The sequence below is a fragment of the Muntiacus reevesi genome, chromosome 1 (assembly GCF_963930625.1).
Source record: "Muntiacus reevesi chromosome 1, mMunRee1.1, whole genome shotgun sequence".
Lineage (NCBI taxonomy): Eukaryota > Metazoa > Chordata > Mammalia > Artiodactyla > Cervidae > Muntiacus > Muntiacus reevesi.
In genome coordinates, this window is record NC_089249.1 from 247,027,134 (window position 1) to 247,035,940 (window position 8,807).

General features: G+C 41.8%; 1 pseudogene; it reads right to left on the reverse strand.

The window, feature by feature from the left end:
• Positions 1-7,352: 7,352 nt before the first annotated feature.
• On the reverse strand, positions 7,353-8,535 carry LOC136158522 (G2/mitotic-specific cyclin-B2 pseudogene; annotated as a pseudogene).
• Positions 8,536-8,807: the final 272 nt, after the last annotated feature.

The window sequence follows — 8,807 nt, forward strand, 5'->3', positions numbered from 1 at the left end:
TCAGGCCCTTTGCACTTGCCCTTGCCTCTGCCTGAAATATTCTTTCAGATTCTGACATGCTTCACTCATTTCATTCAGGTCTCTGCTCAAATGCCCCTTATCAAGGAGGAGTACTCTAATGAGACTATTGAAAATAGCATCCCCTTCATTTTTCATTCTCCTTATTTTGTTTCATTTGTTTTCATAATATTTATCCCTGTTTGATATATTTTTATTTATCTTCTTTTCTCATTCCTTCCCCCTTCCCTCACCTCTAGTGTTGTCTATGAGAATTCTGGGCTATTCATTGCTGTATCTCTGACACTTAAAACAACTCTATTTTAGGTCAGACTTCCTGGAACTGAATTCTGTAACTAGTGTGCAGGAGATTTTCTAGGACTTCTTCACAGGAGTAGCAAGTGAAATGAAGAAGTACGATGGTATAGAGGTAGACATAGAACTGATTGGTAATTGCAGCAGTGTCTGCGGCCTCAGCTCTGGGGTGGCCCTTGGGTTGCCGTGGATTAAGGCAGGGAGGTTAGACCTCAGAAATGAGCAGTCATTGGAGGTGGGTTGCTCCTGGAGAAGGAACAAAATGCTGGGCAAGGCCTCTTCTTTCTGCGAAATTCTCTGAGCAATTCTCAGGGAGGGACTCCGCTTAAAGCTCTAAGTAGCCAGTATTCTCAAGCAGCTCGTGGTACTGAAGAAGGAGGAGAGTTGGTGTCCCATGGCACCCTCTCCACCTGCTGAATACCTGGGTATTGAAAGTCTGAATATCATGCTGGCTGTGACACTACTTTCCGTCTGAGGTGTCTTCTGTTCTGTTCCAGTGCTGTCAACCGTGAGAACTCAGTTCACCCTGTGACCCCTGCTTACTACCAAGCAGCCACTTGCAGCAGCTTCCCAAGGTCAGGAGATGGAGAGGGTCTGCTGAGGCCTAGTCTCAGAAGTCAGAGCTGGCCTTTCAACTTTGGAAAGTTGATATCAGGCCTGAAAGTGAGAGGTATTTCTGCTCTGTGTCTTTGGGGACAAAAGCAAGAAAAGAATATTTACTAAGACAATCCATTTCTTTGGGGCAAATCTTTCCCAGGTATTTGTAAGAATGAATAAATGAAAACCATTGCATTTGATACAAAACAACTGAAAAGTCTATGATTTTAAGTCATATCACACCATAAACTGATTTTCAATGTCTCAAATATCAAAAATGTATGCCTCCTGGAATACTCAAAGCAACAAAGTTGTTATTCACTCATTCATTCACTAAGTCATCCATCTGTTCAGTAACTCATTCACTCAACAATCTTTTTTTAAATGTCAAGATGCATTCTAGGTGGATGGTGAATATATAAAACTAAAATATTAACTTCCTTAAAAATTCTTACATTTTGTGCTAAGATAAGTTTGTTTATCACATGGATTATCTCAGTTTATTGTACAATAATTCTGTGAAGTGGATATTATGGCACATATTATTTTTCTCACTTTTTTGAATTAGAGTGATTAAATCACTTGCTCAAGATCATACAACTAGTAAGTGGCAGTGGCATCCAATCAAGATGTTTGGGGTTTGTAAAAGTCTCAATTAATAGTATACTCTCTCTCCAAACTGGAAACTAGACTCTTAAGAAGCTGACAGTTCAATAGAGAGACAGATAAAACAATAAGTGAAGTTGCACCACTGAGGGAGCTAAGATGTGCCTCCAAGATCCAAGTATCAGGTCCATGTTCATTCTTCTCTACTTGTTATATACTTCGAGAATGGAAGATTGTAGTATTCCTAGCAATTTAATCACAATGCTTTGGCTGCATGTAACAGAATATCCAATGGAAAAGGGTTTAAATGATAGAGTAATTGCACACAGGAAGAATTCTGGAAGTAGGTAATGCCTAAGTTGATTGATCTGGTAGCTCAGTGAGGTCAGGCTCTGGGTCAACTTGGCCATGACAACACTTGCCCCAGTTCTATACTAAGCCATTATGAAGAATAGAGCTCTGGGCTCCATAGATTTTGGTGAGATTCATGAAGGGCAGCAGAAAGGACCCCAAACCAAAGATCTTATATATGCAGTTGCCTCAGTAAATTTTACATTTTACCTGAAACCTCTTCTCTTCAAAAATATTGCCTGAACTTTAGACGGTTGGAGTCTTCAGGCCACTGAACTTAGACTCAGATTCCCTGGGATGCGTGGGGAGTGACCCAAGGGCTGCAGAGCAATCCTAAGGTGAGTACCTGGAGTAAGGCCAGACTGAGAGCCAAGCAGAGAATCTGACCAGAGTCACAACCTAGGGAGCCAAGGGACAATGATAAGGGCAGAAATTAGAGAGACTGGAGCTGAGCAAGCAAGTGTGGAGTGGAGTCAGGAAGTCGTGCCTGGGATCATTCCTGAAAGTGGGACCTCTTTGAGGCAGCTCCTGTCAACATCTTGGGAAAAGAGCTGCACTAGTTCAGACACAAATGGAATAAGTAAATGGGAGAACAAATGACAAAGATGTCTTCACTTCCCGTTTCTAAATAGCTGGTCTTGAGGACCAAAGCAGGAGAGACGAGGCTACCTGGGTTTGGCTTTTTAAAATGTTCAGAAATGTAACAGATTGTGGACTGCTGAGACATACTATTTTTATTTATTTATTTATTTATTTACCCACCATACAGACTGTGGGATCCTAGTTCCCCAAACAGAGATCGAACCTGCACACACAGGCAATGAAAGCACAGCCTTAACCACTGGACCTCCAGGGTATTCTGACATACTACTTTAAATAAGAAAATATTTTTGATTGAAATTTAGGGTGATATGTAGTATTAAAACAGTTTCTTTTGTTTATGAGAGTCTTGATGGAGTACACAAAGCATTCACCCATTAGTCCTGTAGTTGCTGACATGCTGTTTCTAGTACATACTGAAGGAAGTTGCCTCTGTTTCTTTTTCCTGGAGTAAAATGTTACTTACCACTGTGAACATCTTTCACTATGTTCATGAACAATGTAGTGGAAATGAGTAATAAACAGAATGCTGTCAAATATATATCTTCCCATAATAGATCCTATACCTTAAAATGCCTACAGGGAATCACTTTTTAAAGTCTGTAACATGCAGTAGTTTTGATACGACTGGTTGAGCCATGCAGAAATGATTAAAAAAAAGTTATAAATTCAGATTTTACACCAGGCACTGAGCATTAAGCCAAAATGAAACTACCATACTCAAATCTTCTGCAGCTTAGAGCTAATTAGACCTACATTTCCGGATGGCATGAGCATCATGCAATGCAGCAATTGTTATAATAACTATATTCTCCTTGAGTGCCGTGTGGTGATTTACACCAGCGATGCCTGTCAGGGCTAATGGACTTTCTAGGAGGAAGTCTCTGGGTGCTCTGGAGCAGAAATGGGAGCTTTGCCCTGGGGCATCTCTCCCTATTGGATTCCAGATGATTGTGCCGAGTGTTTGGCAGGGCAGAGGTATAGCCCAGGGGGCAGTAATGTCCCTGTGCATTTTAGTTACCAGTGAAACACACTATTTCAGATAATGACAGGGTTTTATATAGATTTGAAGAGAAGTGATAGTTTGTACTACCACTGAGGGTTGTTGGGAGGATAAAGTATGACTGTGTCTATTAAGTTCTTAGCGTACTGCCTAGCACATAGTAAGCACTCAATAAATAGGTGCTCTTTTAAAAAATAAATGCTCCATCTATGGCTTAGAATATATGGTTTATCACAGATTGACTTTTAGCTCTAAAATGAGGTACTGTGTTAACTGATGCTGCGTGGTTAGTGATTTTAATACCCTGGATTTCCCCAGAAAATTACATAAGCAAGGGTAATCCAGGGTCTCTGTTGATCCTGGCTGATGTTTCACACATATAAGTGTGCTAAGCTCCAACCTGAGACATACAGGCTTGATTCAGTGGAAAGCTTGTCTGAACTCTCCAGCCCCCACACCTATTCAGTGAAGAGAGTCTATTGTGATGGTAGGGAGATTTCCAAATTACCAGCCAAGAGGGTGGTGAAAGGGCAGAGCATTTACTGGGAGGTCATGCTAGGGGTCAAGTGGGAAGGGAAGAGGGGATTCCTTGCAAAAGCTATACAGGCATGATCCAAGGAGGATTGATATGGACTGTCTTCCAGGAAAACCAGATTGCCACACGGTGATGACAAGGAAATGATAGTGTTGTTAGTACTTCCTGAGCTCTTTTCAAATCCTTCATTCATATCTTAAAATAAAACTCAGATATACTGATTGCTTCATCTCTTTCTAGATCTGGACCAAGTCTTTTATATGTTTGATTTTTTTTCTAATCCTCTCAATGACATGCAATGTGGATATTGTTAATGCCATTCCTTTTGGACAGGGAAACTTTAGTTTGCTGTGGTTACACGACTTGGCCATAACATGACCCAATTAATAGGTGTACTGGAGTTTAACCCAGTTTAGTCGAACTCAGAAAGTCATGATCCTGCCCCTGTCCCCACGTTTCCTGCTGAGAAGGTTGTGGGATTGCATTTGTTCATTGTCCCCAGATGCTCTCAGTTTGTAGTACATGACCTCATGCTTTTTGGCTACCAGTCAGGGAAAGAATTCAGCCTTCTACCAGCCTTGATTGACCCCCTGCCTCATGCTCAGCACCACACTAGTTAGAGTGGGATAGAAATAAAAGGTATGAGATGGGGTTCTTGGTTTCAAGGGAAGAACACACATGGGGCATTTAGTGAACAGTCCAACATGTTGTACAATCAAGGACTAGCATGGCAGGCATCACAGACACCTGCCAAGTATGTCACAGCACTTACTTTGTGCGCCCCATGCCACAAACTCTAGTTCTTGTGGCACTCTTTCCTGCTGATTCTGGACCTGGTCTTGGTTTCAGAATCCCTTTCAATGCAGGACCCCAGGTGGACATAACCATTGGATCTAGTCACCATCTCCCTGTAAGTGTTGTCACTCAGAGGAGCAGGAGTTTGGAGATCTGGAGGGTCTCGACAAAGGCTTACTGGGGGTCGTGGTTTGAGATGCAGTCCTGAAGGGGTTAGAATTTGGGACTGGGATTATAAGAAAAGAGAGTATTCCAGGTGGAAAGAAGCACATTAGCAAAGCCTCTGAGTTGAGAGTGAGGGAGTAGCCTCCTGGGGATGGGGACAGAGTGACTTTCCCGATGTGGATGCTCTTGGGGCAGAAAGAATGAGATTGAATAGAACTTTTTTTGACTTGATTTTGACCTATTTATGAATATCATAGCCTATCTCAGAGATAATAAGATAGTAAGAATATTAACTCCTATTTATTGAGGTTATTGTGCCAGTTTTACCACTACTGCATACATGCATTGTCTTTTTTTTTTTTTCATCCCTAGAACAAAGTAAGTATTGGAATTCCCATTTTGTAAATGAGAGTAACTAAAAAATAGACATAATAGGTTATATAGCTAGTTATACAGCTGGTAGGGTAGGTTACTGAAATTCAAGAATATCTTAAAGACTTTACCAAAAAGTACCTGATCCTGTGAACTGTATCTTCCCAGCCTGTTCTTCTGCTGCACATGTGCACCTGTGCATATAAAAAGCCAATGCACACCCATATCCACAATCCCACACATACACTCATACACAAATACCAGATACAGATGTAGCTACACACACGTACATATATGCACAGACGTGCATGTGCTGTATACTCATGTGTGTACTTATATACTACATACATACATATATACACAAATGCATAGATTGTATGCACGCCATTCTTCTGGGAAGAGTCACTGCTTTTTGATCCCAGGGGTAAGTGTAATGACCCAGAACAGGCCAATCAGCTTTCTTCCCCCCAGCGTTTGAATCTCAGGCAGAGACACATAGAGAAGAAAGCTGAGCCAGCTGATAACAATGCTCTGGAGAATGCATCCTGAGTGACTGACATCCCTGAGCTGCTGGGTTCCAGTACTTCTTGTGCTTGGTTAACCAACTCTTCGTTTTATTCTGCAAAGTCACACAGTAGACTTGCAATTACTTTTTTTCTCCCCTTAAGTCAATTTATATTGCTTTCTACCAAAGAGCTCTAATTGATATAAATCATCTCTTCAGTTTAGCTAGTGCCAGTGATGGGGGTCCATTCTAACGACAATGGTTGTCAGTGAAACGCTAAACGTAAGGAAGGGGCTTTTCATCGTTGTGTTACAAAACTGTCCATGGGGTAGTGTCATGATACAAAGCAGACTGATATAAGAGGGCCTTCTAGAATTTACAGTAACAAATCAGTTACAAATGGTAGCCAAGACAGAGAGCCCTTATTCTGAATCCATGAATTATAACATCATGGCCTGATGTTAATTTTTTTGGTTGTAGCTTGCCTATGTTTTCCCCATCACTTTTTTTTTTCTGGTATGGATATGATGGCTAGATAATATTTTGCCTCTTCAACCTTTAATCCTTCAGTGGATATTTACTGAAACACTCCATATGATGGTAGATAACTGGGAATACAGGAGTAGTTAAAACTACAGAAACAGACATTTAGAGCCCAGAAGACACATTTGAAATGGTGTAGTCCAACCCTTCTTATCAGAGAAAATAGAGGTTTAGAACAGTTTAGTGACTTAAGTAGGATCATAGAGCTTAGTGTTAAGTGTACATTTTGGGACTTATGATGTAGGTCTTTTTTCCTAGGTCTGTGATATTAATGGTTCCTGATCAGATTCCTAGAATTTAGATGGAGTGTTGGGACATGCAGACTGGGAGTGATTGACAAACTCAGCCCTGCATCAGGTAACCCTCCTCTTTCTCAATTGAGTAGCTCTGCAGTAAGCAAATAACCCAAAACACAAAATTAACAGTGGTTTCCAGTCTAAGCTGAAAACTTAGTTTGGAGACTTACTATGGAAGTCCTTCCATAGGATCACTAGTTATCTGTATCTTTCATTCCCAAGTTGGGCTTTTGAAGGTGAGATCACCCAAAGGGAGAATAGTATCTGTTGTGCCAATTATCCCAATGAGCCACATGAAGTATAGAGCTCTGTTTTTACTCTGTAGACACAGAGAACTCAAATAGTTGAGAAAAAGAGATAGATGTCTTGTAAAGCAAGATAAAATCTCCTTATTCAGTGACTTTAGATACATTAAATCTAAATAGAGAAATGTGGACCAATGGATGTCAGAATCTTGCCATCTTATCAATCAAGTAAAGACCCTAGCGGTTTTTTTTTTTTTTTTTTACTTTAAGAAAATCAATAGCTTTATTTTTCTTCAATATACATTTAGAAAACCAGTCTGAGAAGAGGTTTCATGAGATAGACCAGAGGACTATATATAAACTTAGGAATTCCAGATCAGCAAGACACAGTGCACAGACGACATACTCTTCCCCAGGGCCCTGGAGCCTAGGGCTGTCCCAGCAGAGGTGAGGCAAGCTCCTGGATGGCTTTTGAATTCAGCTGAGGAATTGTGCTGATCTTCAGGAGTTTGCTACTTGTATACTTATTCTTGATGGTGGTGAACCTGGTCATGTTCTTGTTGACACGCCTGATGTTTTTGGCCATGTGCCGCATGACCTCGTTCTCAATGTAGCCAGTGTAATACTGCTGCTTTAAGTTCCATTTTCCTTGACCTAGACTTCTGGGACAGGCAGGAAGTGGCTGCCACCTTAGGAGGGTGATAGTGCACCATGTCATAGTTAGTGAGAGTCAGCTGAAGGGTGAATGAGAGTGCCTGAAGTGTGCTGTTCAACATCGACCTTCCCAGCTTTCGATGCCCGCCTTAGGAATGCAGCGGCCATGGTCGGCTCAGCTCAAATTTCAGTTCTTTCAAAATCAGAGTTTACATTTCTCGAATTTGAGAACTGGTGTAAGCATTGTCCGTGATGTAAACAAAGTCTTTGATGTTTGGAGAAAACTTTCCTCGTACTTGGAAGCCAAGAGCAGTGCCATAATGCCAACCAGCTGAAGCTTCTTAGGAGAGACTGGCTGAGCCTGTAAATATCGGTCCATGATGGCAACACACATGTACAGCATTTCCTGCAGCAGCCTGAACTTGGAGTGCCCTTGCACTAGCCAGTCCACCAGGATGGCCTGTATGCAGCCATTTTATCTCTCCCATCTCAAAAATGTGGGTTTATGGACTACAGCACCTCAAATTGTCTTAGATACTGGTAGATATCCTTCATGTAGTCACTGCAGAGCTGAGGGTTCTCCCAGTCCTCAGTATCAATATCCTCAATTTTGCAGAGCAAGGCATCGGAGAAAGCTTGGCAGAGGTTCTCTTCCTTCATGGAGATGTCCTGAGGTGTAGGAGAAGGACCCTTTGGAGCCAACACTTCCATCTGCACTGGTTTCACAGAAGCAGTAGGTTTCAGGTGCTTGTTGACATTTGCTGTTTTGGTGGGTGGAACAGGCACTTTAGTGTTCTAGGCTTTCTGAGCTGCTTGTGTGGCTTGGGTTATAACCCGATTTCCAATTTCTTCTAAAACTGCCTGTCTGATAGTCACATGACCTTTAGGTTTAGAATTAACTCCTGTGCCATTATCTTTAAATCAGTGGATGCTGCCAGGCGTTGGGGCAGCGCCATGAGGAAACGGACAGGCAAGAGTGGCAGCCCTGCCCAGGGGAGGACGCAGACTGGACACAGAGAACACTGGCCTCCACCGTGCTGTTAGGACTGCCAAGACCCTAGCTTTTAATGACAATCTTAGGCTACCTTGATCTCTGCAGCATAAGGTAGAATGGGCCGTTTATTCCTCCTTGAAATTCAATTTTTCCTTGACTTCTGTAACACCACAGACTTGATTTTATCACTTCTGGTTGCCTCTTCTCACGTGTGCTTTGTGGCTTCCTCTTCTT